The sequence below is a fragment of the Nannospalax galili genome, unplaced genomic scaffold, assembly GCF_000622305.1.
Source record: "Nannospalax galili isolate Female #2095 unplaced genomic scaffold, S.galili_v1.0 scaffold323, whole genome shotgun sequence".
Classification (NCBI taxonomy): Eukaryota; Metazoa; Chordata; class Mammalia; order Rodentia; family Spalacidae; genus Nannospalax; species Nannospalax galili.
The window spans coordinates 296303-309731 of NW_008350329.1; the positions used below are offsets into that span (position 1 = coordinate 296303).

Consider the following 13429-nt stretch of genomic DNA (forward strand, 5'->3'; position numbering starts at 1 on the left):
GGGTGCAGGATTGTCAGTGGCCGCCATCATAAATTTCCCAAACCTCGCTTATCATTCTGACCTATACATGCTAAAGGTGACAACCGTCCATGTTCTTTCTTCCCTAATCCTTTGCCAGGGCTGTATCCCTGAGTAAGCATCTGTGCAGTAACAACATCGTTCGGACTGCACATAACTATTCCCATTTGTGAAAGCAAATCTCTTCCCCACAGGTTTACTGGTAAATAAGGGACCACAAAAGGCTTAATCAAACCAGAATTATTCATGGAGTCTTTCCAAGTGAGGAATTTTGAGCTCTGTTTTGGATTTTCGCTCTGTCCTATGCCTTTTAAATTGGTCAGAGTCTCAACTGTAGGCCAGGCTGCAGGCCAGGTCTCAGCAGAAATAATAGTAACATCAGCTCCAGTATCAATGAGGCCATCGAATTTCTTTCCATCAAGCCATAAAGTCAACGTAGGTTTCCTGAGAGTAATGCCTTGGACCCAATAAGCATCAGATGAACCAAAGTTTTTAGTACCTCTGCTTTTCCCCTGAACAAGATGATTGGACTTAACCAGGGGCATTAAAATAATCTGAGCAATACGGTCCCCCTGTGGAATGGTGACTATGTTGTCAGTAGCTCGGGCTAAAATTTTTATTTCCCCAGTATAATCTGCATCAGTTATCCCAGGCACAATAGATAAGCCTCTAAGAGCAACGCTACCACGCCCTAATATTAGCCCGCAAGTATTGGTGGGGAGTGGTCCATAAATACCAGTCCCTATGGTCTGAATTCCCATGTCTGTGGTCAATACTGTGTGGGAGGAGGAACTGAGGTCCAGTCCTGCGCTTCCTGGGGTTGCTCGGCTGAGGTCTGAAAAGGATTGTTGCTGCTGGTGGGAACAAAACTAACTGCCCCAAAAGCTTGTTTTGGGGCCTGGGGCTGGCCCCTCCACCCGTTTCCCTGACGTGGAGGTAGAGGTCTCCCTTCGACATCAGTCTTGGACATGCATTTGCTAGCCCAGTGTTTTCCCCTTTTACATCTGGGGCATAACCTTGGAGCTTTTCCATCGTCAGACTTTTGCTGATCATTCCCTAGTTTACATTCTCGGGCAAAATGTCCACTCTTACCACATTTAAAACATCCCTTGCCTTCAGTCTTATATTTATCAGCCAAAAAATCTTTCACAGTTTGTCCACTAAAAGCTGCTGCCATAGCAAGTCCCGGCTGATAAGATGGACCTATGTCTGAACACAGGCGTATATAGCCAGTTAAATCCATCTTTTTCCTTTAAGGTCTGATGGCTGCCTGGCAGACAGGATTGACATTTTCATAAGCCAACTGTTTCACATACTCTAGTCCTGCATCCACATTCCCAAATATTCTCCCTGCTGTGGTCATTAGGCGATGGACAAAGTCTGCAAATGGTTCATCAGGCCCCTGCTTGACTGAAGTGAGAGAAGTTCCTAGGTCCCCTTTAACTGGAAGTTTCTTCCATGCCTTAGTGGCAGCAGTTTGAATTTGCATGAAAAGTCCTGGGTCATACTGCATTTGTTGTTCATTATTCCCATACTGACCTTCGCCTGTTAACATGTCAAAATCCCATCCATTCCTAACTTGCTGATTTCTTTTAGCTGTTTCCTTACAGTTTTCAAAATACCCCGATTTCCATAATAAATAATCACCTCCACTAAGGACCTCTCTAACTAATGTATTCCAATCAATAGGAGTTAGCCATTTTTCAGCCACACCATCTAAGATTGCCAAGGTATATGGGGCTGTGGCTCCATACTGCGACATGGCAGTTTTTAATTCTTTAATCAGTTGAAAATCAAAACCTGTATGATGTCGCCATAGTTGCCCTTGGCTATCTGTTGTTTCTGTCACAGGGAAGGCCTCCATATGGGAGGGAAAACTATCAGGATCTTTAAAGTCTCCTTTGTATAAATGGAGGCCGGGTTTCTTTACCTATTCTAAGTTTCTGTAATTTGAGTATCAATGATTGATGCATTTCCTCCAGTTTAATTTGTTCCTGCAATTGTGCTATCTGTTCCTTTAATTCTGATCTAGGCTCTATTGCTGCCATTATAGTCGGAGCAGATGGTGCACTGAAAGAAGGAAGGCAGTCACACTCTTGCCCCTTGCGGCCATTAGGTGGCGACCTAGTCCTAGTTTACAAACCAACCCCTCCCTCTGAGACTCTGAGTCATCAGTATCCGAGGCTGGACAGGCAGCTTCTGGTAAAAGAGGATAAATACGACTATGTTCTTTTACAGACTTTTGGGCATCCTCTTGAGTCCCCTTCCTTTTAACTGACCCGGAGGACTCCCTTTTTATATTTTGAGAAGAATCCTCATCTTCACTATCAAGAGAAATCAAGTCAGGTGCGTCCTTGGGAGTATCCGGAATTTCCCTCAACTCTGACTTGGAACTACTAAAAATCTCTTCAGCGTGGGCAATCGCTGCCACTACTGAGGCATTTCTCCTATCTAGTAATTCCTTTATTAAATTCCAATAAGAAAAAGCATAAACAGGAACCTTTTCAGGTCCAAACACTATATAAAAGTCTTGTAATGCATCTCCCACTCTTTTCCATCTTTTTATATCTATGACTCCCTCTTGGGGAAACCAGGGACAAGTATCCTTTACAAAATCAAAGAAATGAAATAAATCTGCAGACCTAACCTTTACTCCTCTTACCTTTAAAGCATCCCCCAATTGCTTCACATAAATCTGATGCTGGCTCAATTCTTGCCCAATGATTCGGACGGCTCAACTCCCACGGCGTCTCCGAACTGTTTGAAACTTAGCGAGTGCACTCCTTTTTTTTTCTGTCCTCGCCCTCATGATGCCCCCAGTATCCAGGCCACGTTGGGTGCCACTCTGTCCCGCCCCGCGGGAACTGCAATGGGGTACCTGGATTGGGGAGTGGGGATTTGGATGGGGCAATCAGACAAGAGAAATGGAGACAAGACAGTGCTCTGATCAAGTCTCGTTTATTGCAGCACAAGCATGGGGTTAAATAGGGAATGAAAACAAAGAAGTGCAGACTGGGAATAAGCATCTCAGCCAGATAGCAGAGGCCCAGATGTACTCTAAGGGAGGAATCCACTGAGAACAGGGCAGTTGCTAGAAAAGAAAACAAGGCTGCGGGTGAAGGCCACGGGCTCTCCCCCATGCCTGCGAGAGTCTACTGATAAACAGAAAACAAGACAGTTCACTGGGAATGAGAACAAGGCCGCGGGCCAAGGTCACAGGTTCCATCCCATGCTTGCGGGAGGAGAGTGGGCAGAATGGAAAGTTACCGGCTTAGGTCTGTTCAGCAGTTTTGAGAAATGGCTGTGCCTTAGGCCCCCAACAATGCTTAGTTTTATAAGAAACTGACAAATGTTTCCCAGAGTGACTATACCATTTTCCAGTCCAATATGAGAGATCAAGTTTCTGTGCAGCTTTGTAGATCCTTGATATGTTGTAAGTATATAGTAAGCTCATTGTGAGATTTAAGTACATTTCCTTAGTGGGTAATAATGTTGGACATCTAATGGGCCATCTCTTTTATGTAGTATCTCTATTTTACCCATTTTTCTAATTGGATTGTTCGCTTTGGCCTTGAGCATAGTTTTTTTTTTTTTTTTTTTTTTTTTTTTTTTAATGTATCTTAGATTTGGTACTAGTCCACTTTCAGGTATGTGGTTTGCACATGTTTTTTAATCAATTTGTAGTTTATCTTTTCATATTCTTAGTAGTAAGGTTTTTGTTTGTTTTTTGTTTTCATATATTTTCGAGACATGGTCTCACTGTGCCACTTTGACTGGCCTAGAACTTGTTGTGTAGACAAGACTGGCTTTGACCTCACAAGAGATCTGCATGCCTCTTCCTCCTGGGTGCTGGGATTACTCCCAGTGTAGACCAGGCTGGCCTCCATCTCACAGAGATCTGCCTCTACCTCCTGAGTGTTGAGATGAAAGGGGTGCACCATCACACGGGGACCCAAAATCTTGACTGTATAGTTATTTTCTGCTGACTGCAATAAATCTTGAAAAATGTTGAGTATATGCACTGACTACCTTTTCCTGTCTTTTGAGAAACACCCCTAGGTCTCCACTTCTTCGGATGATCTTTACTTTTACACATATTTGAAATGGATCTGTAGTTCTCACCTGCATTTGTCATTTCCTGTTTCAGCTGCAGTGCAAAAGAACACCTTTTGCTTTCAGTTATGCTTCAGGGAGAATAATGTTTGTGTCTTAGAACTTCCCTTGTTTGTTTTGCTTTCTGTCTGGAAATTACTGTTCTTAATTCTTTCCTCTCATATCCTGGAGTCAATTACTGTCTCCATGCCTTTACTTATTCCACTTGTCCATCTGCAGATCCCGTAATCATTATACTATAATGAAAAACCTAATTTCCCATTTTACCTCATTTGAAGCTTTCCCAGAGAACCTAGCCCTGGAAGCCTGTTATACTTTTGTTTGGCTCTCTGTCATATGCTGCTTTGCAGTAACTTCCTGATTTATGTTTTGTATTGTTACTTAACTTTTTGCATGAAGTAAATTTCAGTAAGCTTTGCATTCCACACTCCCATAATTAAATGATCAGTATTCAAGAATAACTTATATTAGTCTTTTCATCTTCTATAGCCATTTGATTTGTTCTCTGTGTAACATAACTTGTTATAAATTTAAACTCATGGGAATTCCAAAATTTTCTTTAACATGTGAAAAGGCAGACCTTTCTCATTCATTAGCCTACTTTTAAAAGAAATTAGAAAATCAGCTTAGTTTGGTGTCCAACATTGACTTCCCTGTCCAACAGAAGGAACTGCACCATCATCAGCCCAATTTTACTTTAACAGTGTTAGTCTTTTCAGATAATTTCTAATTGGCTTTTATCCTCTATAAAATTAAAACCCAGTAATCCGAACCATTATATTATGTCTAGGTGCCTTAACAATTCCATTCACAGCCATTTATTTGCACCTTAACACCAAATGGCAGTAACTAACTGCAGATTCTCTACCTCAGTAACTAACCGTAATAATAATATGAGGCTTCTGTCAACTTAACCTTACTTAATTTTTTTGAAAATTTTATGGATATGAGTTTTGCCTGCATGTATGTAAATGCAGCACCTGCATATAATCCTGCAGAGTCTAGAAGAGGACGTCAGATTCCCTGAAACTGGAGTAACATATGGTTGTTAGCTGCCGTGTGGGTGCTGGGAACCAAACCCAGGTACTCTGGAAGAGCAAGCAGTCAGTTCTCTTAACCATCGAGCCAAATTTTCAGCCCTCCCTTGCAGTTTTCAAAGCTATTTATGTTTCCAGGATCCATTATCCACAATCTCAGTGATGAGAAAGATACTCTAAAAATATCTTAAACAAAACTATAACATTTTCCACTTCCTCATTAACAGTCAGAAGACTAACACTTACTTGAGATTCCTTCTTAACAAGATTTTATTCCAAAGACTTTAACACTGAATCTTTAAACATGTCCTATATCAATCCCCAATCTCTACTAATTATACTTATATCCACTTCCCTAACAGCTGTATACAGTATATAAATTATATTTTTTGATAATTTGACAATTCTGATTTTTGCCCTTATGTAATAGTAATGAAAACAATCCTCTTTTTAATAAACTCCATGAAACTTCTTGCCATTGATAGGATTTTTGCCAGATTCTTATTCTCAAACAATGCTATTGCAATAAATATTCCCCAAATAATTTCTTACTTATCTGAAATTAATAGTTCTTATTAGTACCTTTCTCTACATTAGTCCTAGACACGAAATAAAATAATACCCAACAGGGAAATGCTGTAATTTCCATGTTGAGTTGAACCATGATCATTAATATGAAAAACCATCATGTTCTTCAGCTATAGAATCCTTAATGGCCAATATTCAGAAAAACCACCTACCTCATCAAAATTATTATCACTCATTTAGTGATTTACCAGCACCTTCTAATACTTCCGCATGACGAAGCCTTATTTTCTTATTAGGGATCTGCTTAATAATACAAATTACTACAGGTCTTTTTCTAGAAACAAATTTTACATCAGACACAATAACTGCATTTTCATTAATTTGTCAAGATGCCAAGTATGGATGAATTGATATCTGCATGTGAATTAAATTACCACAATTTTAATCTGCTTATTCCTTCAAGTAAATTACAGTTTATATTATGGCTCATATACTTTTATAGAAACCTGAAGCATTGGAATTATTATTTGCAGTTACAGCAACAGCATTTGTAGGTGAAGTTATATAAAAAAGACACATTATCCCAAGGGGCAGCATTAATAGTTTTATCAGCTGTTCTTTACATTGACTTTGATTTAATCAAATGAATCTGAGGAGTCTGAGTAGATAAAGCTATCTTAATATTACATGATTAATTGCAAAATGGAGCACTTTGAAGGTAAATTTTGGCTTCCTAATCTTACAGTTTAGAATGTAGTTTGGCTGCTCATTTTCTCTTGTTTGTATTTAAATGTAGGTACCATATTGTCTTAGTAACCATTAATTAACTGCACCTAGGAATTCTAGGATTTCCATATTTTTTTACAGAATTTTTTTAAAGTAAAAAAGTATATTCTGTTTTTTTGTATTCTGCATCAATGCCATATATGCCCACAAAATTGCTTGGATCACTTAATAAGTTACAGCATTCCATATTTTAATATTAATAACAAGGACATACATCATCAGTGTCTGAGTAAATAGTACAACGTAAAATTAATCTGTATAGCTCCTAAGGCATTTAAAGCACAGAAACATGATCAAAGTGATTGTTTATTTTACCACGTCATGAAATACAAGTGTTTATTACAAAACAGTGATACAATTTCAGTGGTAAAGAAATCTACAATTCATAACAAGGAATCTTATATGTATCTGTTGCTATGATTGACTTTCCAGGTCATAATATCAGCAATAAAATAAATTATGGTACAAAATTAAACCAGGAATTTACTTGGATTGAAGAAACATTTGATTTCATTTAAGAAACTGAAGCCTGGATTATAGTTAACCTTTTCATATGTACAAAAAAAATTCTCTTAAATCCTAAGCAATCACAAATTTAGATAAATTAATTGAATAAAACAATAATGACACCTTTTTATTCTATAACACCATGGAGCTCATCGTTGGAAAAGTTAAATCATTCAGCAACCTTATTTCTTTTTCTGTAAATGGCATTGACATAGATGCAGAGGAGGACTCTGGATTTTTCTAAACTTTGCAAAAATTCAGAAAGAAGAGCTTATGTTAACATGTCTCTGTTTGCCATTCCATTCTGAATAGATGCTGAGAGAACAGATTCAACATCAGCTTTTATAAAATCTTTAAATGCTAATTTCTCCAGTTGACTTCTCCAAATTATATTGTCATTTACCAAAGAACTTCAGCTTTACCATCCAGAGAGACACTGGGCACATAAGTCAAAGTATAATTCAGTACTTTACAATCAGTGTGAAGCCTGTTGGAGCTGCCAGCAAAAAGAGATCTGCTTCCTGAAGTTTGAATATTTTAAAATTGTCCTCAGGACTGCTTACAGGAACAAAGTTTCCAATATGAAGATGATCAAACTCTGTATAGAGAGTGAACAGGGTAGATTTTGGTCAGAAAGTAGATTTACTTATTTGGGGGAAAACTGATTCTTTAAACTCGGAGAGTAAAGAATCAGACCCAGGTGTATATGGCTTTACTACTTTTTCTCCCGTGACACTGAGCTTGACATAAGCATGTTGCCCAATTGGTACCTGAAGGTGAGTACTTAATGCCAGCATCACACAGAAAGGCTTCATATAAATGACATCACTAGAAATTAACTCATACTTTCTGTAGTACAAACCTGTATCTTTCTTTGGAATGAATAATGTTTCCCCAGGGGATGACTAAGACATTTCCAAGAAAGACTTTTCTCTCTTTTGTAGGACAATCTCTATTTTTCCAACATTCTCAACAATTCATACAGTAACGTTTTCTTGAATCTCATGGCTTAGCCCAGTCAGTATAAGAGTGATCCTTGATAGCCATTTCTGCTCTTAAGAAGCCATCCTGATTGTTAAACAATTACTAAGTCTAAACTGATATTCTTTTATTATAGATGACAAGGGTAACTACTGAATCTATTTGAAACCTGTCATAATATGGGGAACCAGAACCTTATCTGTCACATGGCCCTTGGGAAGCATGCTTTTTGGGACAGTAGGCTTCCCTGCCATCCTGCCAGGCAGACATTCTTTTAACAGGGGTCATAATTGATCCAACAAGGAACATGATCAAAAAGGTCAGTGCTACCTGACCCCGCTGCTATTATTAGTTCATCTTCCCTACCAGGATTATACTCCATATATGGGTTGAAATCATAAACGAACCCTCTTCTGCATCCAATAGTTACCTGTTTTTCTTAAGTTCTTCAATTACTTCAATTAACGTGCCTTTTTAGTCCTGTTAAGTCCAACTCATAAGACTTCTGCCCTGTTCTAAAAGTACCTTGCTATCCTTTTGGAAGCCATTAAGGTATTGCAAAGGAGGTCAGGAAAGCCTGAGAAAGGACTTGCAGCATTCTGGCCTCCTAAGATCTGGGCTGTGAACAGGCTCCCCTTATGGGACTGGCTCACTTGGCACGACTCCAACTGCTAAAAGTGCCAGCTCTGGCTCTGTGACCAGACAGAGGCCAAGTCCCTGATCCCCATACTTCTTAAGACATCTTGAGTTATGGAATAAATAATTGGGGAATGTTTTTAAAGTGAAGCAAAATTGAGCTAGAAAGGAAACATGAAATCAAGCAGCATGTTTGAAAGACAGCCTTAGAGACCAGTGATTCAGAGAGACCTTAAACTCAGGCTTTGGCACTTCACGATTACTTCTGTTAGAAAGGATGTTTGAGAACGCTTAGAAGAGAAGGCTTTTGCTTTGTGTAACAGTACCACGGGAGAAGGATAAAGTCTGTCAGTTCTGCCATATTCCATTTAAGGCGAGCTAAATCTTCTTCCACTTTAAAGAATCTTAATTTAAAGATACCTAGCTCAGAGACAAGTGGCTGATGTGAAATACATGGTTATTTAATAGAGATTGGGCAGTAATCATGTAGTTATTTGTTGTTATTTGTGTTTGAGTAATGTTAGCAGAAATATAAATATAGGAACTGTGAGGTCTTTCTTAAAATATTTTTATTTTTATACCCTTTTAAAATGTCTTTCTCTTTCTGGTTTCTTTTTATTTCTTTTTGAAAAATTATTTATTTAATAACCATGTACTTAGAAGAAGCATTTTATTACAACAGCATTGACATATTCAATGACAATTTCCTGAGCTAAGATGTATCTCTTTCAAAATTGGCTGTAATTTTTACATTTACAATTGAATAATTACAGTTATACAATATTGCACTCAGTATAAACCCTATAAGACATAACATAAAATGAGGTTTTAACCTTTAAACAAGACCTCCATTTCATTATTAAAATACACAGTTTGATACAGAAAAATTCATTTTTAATGCAATTCACATTAAGATATTTGCACATGTGTTTCTAATCTCTATATATCTTAATGTGAATTGCATTAAAAATGAATTTACAATATGCTTTGAAGAATTATTTTTTATTCATTTTTTTAGTTTTTAATATCTACATGATTAGGAGCATTTCACTACAGCTTTACCATTTTCAGTAACACACTCCAGAGCAAGAGTACATCTCTTTCACAAGTGGGTGCAAGTTTCTAGGTTCACAGTTGAATTAATACAGTTATACAGTATTGAACTCAGTATAAGCCCTGAAAGACATTAAGTTGAAAGATTTTAACCTTTAAAAAAGATCTCCATTTCATTTTAGAATATATTGTTCCTTGCAGACTCATTGATTTTTCTACTAACACTGAGATATTGGCACATGCATCTCTAATTTGTATGTATCTGGTTATTGCTAGTCATAATCAGTTGCACATGGATCCTTGACGCCTGTGTATGTCGATAAAGTCATCAAGTAGATTTCAGTGGTGATGTTTATCACCTCTACTAATTAGCATGATGTAAATTTCCATGCTTCCTCCTCAAATATAATACATTTTGTTTAATTTGTTGATTTGTGTGTGTGTGTGTGTGTATGTATCACACAGAACATCCCAAGCCATCTTATTCAACTATACATTCACTTCCCAGATGGTACTCTCCCATAGCCTCCCTCCTCCCACTAGTGCCCTTATACTCTGATTTCCCTGTTCCTCATCTAGCAGCAATCAGTTGTCAATATTCCTTTATATAAAATTGGGATCTGCTGTTCATTTTCCCAGTTCTATGCTGGGTTACTATCTGGGAGTCCCTTTGGCCACCCTGGCCAACAACTTAAAACAAGGTATCTCCTATCTGGCATTGTTGCTTGTTATGTAGTCTTTATGCATATAGAATCTTAAGAAATTAATTGGCCCCTTTAATCTTTGGTTATACTTTCCTTTTGGGTGTTTAAGGCCATAGAGTTGGCCCGGATAAACCAATTTATTTTTACTCTTAAGGTCATTTGAGGATCTGTTCCTCTGGGGTCATATGGGCTTGGGAGGAGCCCCTGGCTCCTTTCTTTTACCAGTTCCACCTATGTGAAGATAAGTCAAAGGTCCTGTTCGACCATGGTTGGCTCACTTGGAAGCATGGAGGAAATGATTCCTCTGTGTTGACCCTCCTCACTGGTTCAAGTCCATCTGGTGGGGTCTCCACCTCCTTGATCAAGAGGACAGGTGACCCACCACAGTTACAGGACATTTTGAGAGATGCTCATAGTTCCCTGGAACTAGTCGACCTAGAAGGGCAAGGAGTAAAACCTGTCCTTTATGTCCCTCTGAGCAAATTAGTATAGGCCTCAAAGTATGTCTGTTAAACATCCAAGAAAGTTAGTTCCACTAGTCTGGTACTTTTAATTATTGTGTGTCATGTAGATAAATCTTGGGCAAAGACAAGTTGTTCTCAGATAAACCTTACCTAGACATACATTTCTTGATCTGCTGTGTATAATTTGTCAGTAGATTGTAGGAGTAATATGGTTCCCTCTAGTTTTCAAAACGAGCAAGGCATTGTTTATCTCTTGCATTCTCACCCCTCCATCATGGTTTTCCCATTTAAGGTGCCCCATTTCCCACCTTTCTCCCTTAATAATACCCTTCTCCTACAGTCCTACCTCTCTTGAGCTCCTTTCCCCTTATCCCCTAGGTTCCTTGTATACCCCTCCCTCCCCCCTCCCTTAAACTAACCCAATTTTTATCCATATCTCCCTTACTAAGGCCTGTTTCATACTATTCTTCTCTTTCAGGTTATTTCTTTTCCTTTAACTCCATGTTTCCTTTTCATTATCCTGGTTCTTGGAGTTATGTCTCGATACATACTTATCAGGGTATGCTTCTAAGATCCACATATGAGGGAGAGCATATGTCGATTTTTTTTCTGGAGTCTGTGTTACTTCACTTAATATAACAGTTTCTAGTTCCACCCACTTACCTACAAATTTCATGATTTCATCTTTCTTTACTGCTGAGTAAAACTCCATCATATAAATGAACCACATTTTCATTATCCACTTGTCAATTGAGGGACACTTATGTTGCTTCCATCTCTTAGCTATTGTGAAAAGAGCAGCAACAAACATGGATGTCCAAGTGTCTCTGCAATAGGATGAGTTTTTTGGGCATATGCCAAGGAGTGGTATAACAGGGTCAAATGGTAGGTTCATTTGTAGTTTTGCAAGAGTTCACCATAGGCGTTGAACAAGTTTTCAGCCCACCTGGCAGTAGATGAGTGTTCCCCTTTCCCCACATCCTCTCCAACATTTGGTGTCATTTGTTCTCGTGATCTTAGCCAGTCTGACTGGAGTAAGATGAAATCTTAGTGGTTTTAATTTGCATGTTTTGTAGCCATCTTTACTTCTTCTTCTGAGAACTCTCTGTTCAGCTCCTTAGCCCATCTTTTAATTGGGTTACTTCTTGTCTTGATTCTGTGTTTTCTGAGTTCGTTATAAATATTCTGGATATTAAACTTCTCTCAGATGTGTTGCTGGTGAAGATTTTCTCCCATTCTGTGACTTTCCTGTTCACTTCCCTGGTTCCCTCCTTTGATGTACAGAGGCGTTTTAATTTAATGAGGTCCCATTTGTTAGTTCTTGCCCTTGTTTTCTGAGCAATTGATACCCTGTTTAGAAAATCCTTTCCTACACCTGTATCTTGTTAGGTTTTCCCAATGTTTTCTTCTGACAGTTTCAGAGTTTCAGGCTTTACATTGAGGTCTTTGAGCCATTTGGAATTGACTTTTGTGCAGGGTGAAAGATAGAGGTTTAGTTTCATTCTTCTACAAGTGGAGATCCAGTTTTCCCAGCACCATTTGCTGAACATGCTGTCTTTCCTCCAGTTAATGTTCTTGGCCCCTTTGTCAAATATCAGGTGGATGAAATTGCATTTACTCATATTTGGGTCTTCAGTTTTGTTCCATTGATCTATGGGTGTATTTTTGTGCCAGTACCATGTTGCTTTTCACTATAGCCCTGTAGTACAGCTTAAAATCTGGTATAGTGATCCCCCTGGCCTTACTTTTAGTGCTCAGGGTTGTTTTGGCTAACCAAGGTCTTTTGTGCTTCCATATGAATCTTAGGATGGCTTTTTCCAATTCTGTGAAAAATGTCATGGGGATTTTGATTGGCATTGCATTGAATCTATATATGACTTTTGGTAGGATGGTCATTTTCACAATATTAATTCTTCCATTCCATGAGCATGGGAGGTCCTTCCATCTTCTGATGTCTTCCTCAATCTCTTAAAAGATTAAAAATTTTCATTGTAGAGCTCTTTATTGTCTTTGGTCTGGTTTATTCCGAGATTTTTTTTTCCAGGTATTGTGAAGGGGAGTGTTTCCATATACTCTTTCTCTGATTGCTTGTTATTAGTATATAGAATGGATAAAGACTTTTGTAGGTTAATTTTTCAACCTGCCCCTTTATTGAACATGTTAATAATTTCTAGGAGTTTTCTGGTGGAAGTTTTGGCATCTCTTAGATATAATTTCATATCATCTGCAAAAATGGATAATTTGATCTCTTCTTTTCCAATTATTACTCCTTTAATTTCCTTCTCTTGTCTTATTGCTCTTGCAAGAGTTTCAAGCACTATGTTAAAGAGAAGAGGGCATAGTGGACATCCTTGTCTGGTTCCTGATTTCAATGGGCATGCTTCCAGTTTTTCTCCATTTAGAATGATGTTGGCTGTGGGTTTGTTATATATGGCTTTAATTATGTTGAGCAGTCCAATTCTCTCTAGGACATTTAACATAAATGCATGTTGAATTTTGTCAAAGGACATCTCTGCATCTGTTAAGATGACCATGTGGTTCTTGTCTTTGAGCCCATTTATGTGATTTATGACATTTACTGACTTATGTATATTGAACCATC

General features: G+C 38.2%; 1 protein-coding gene and 1 pseudogene across 2 annotated transcripts in view; one reads left to right on the plus strand and one right to left on the minus strand.

The window, feature by feature from the left end:
* Septin10 (septin 10) overlaps positions 1-13429 on the plus strand; it is a 118370-nt gene that overhangs the window by 10147 nt on the left and 94794 nt on the right. The gene's annotated exons all lie outside the window — the stretch shown is intronic.
* LOC103745625 lies at positions 7159-8518 on the minus strand (annotated as a pseudogene).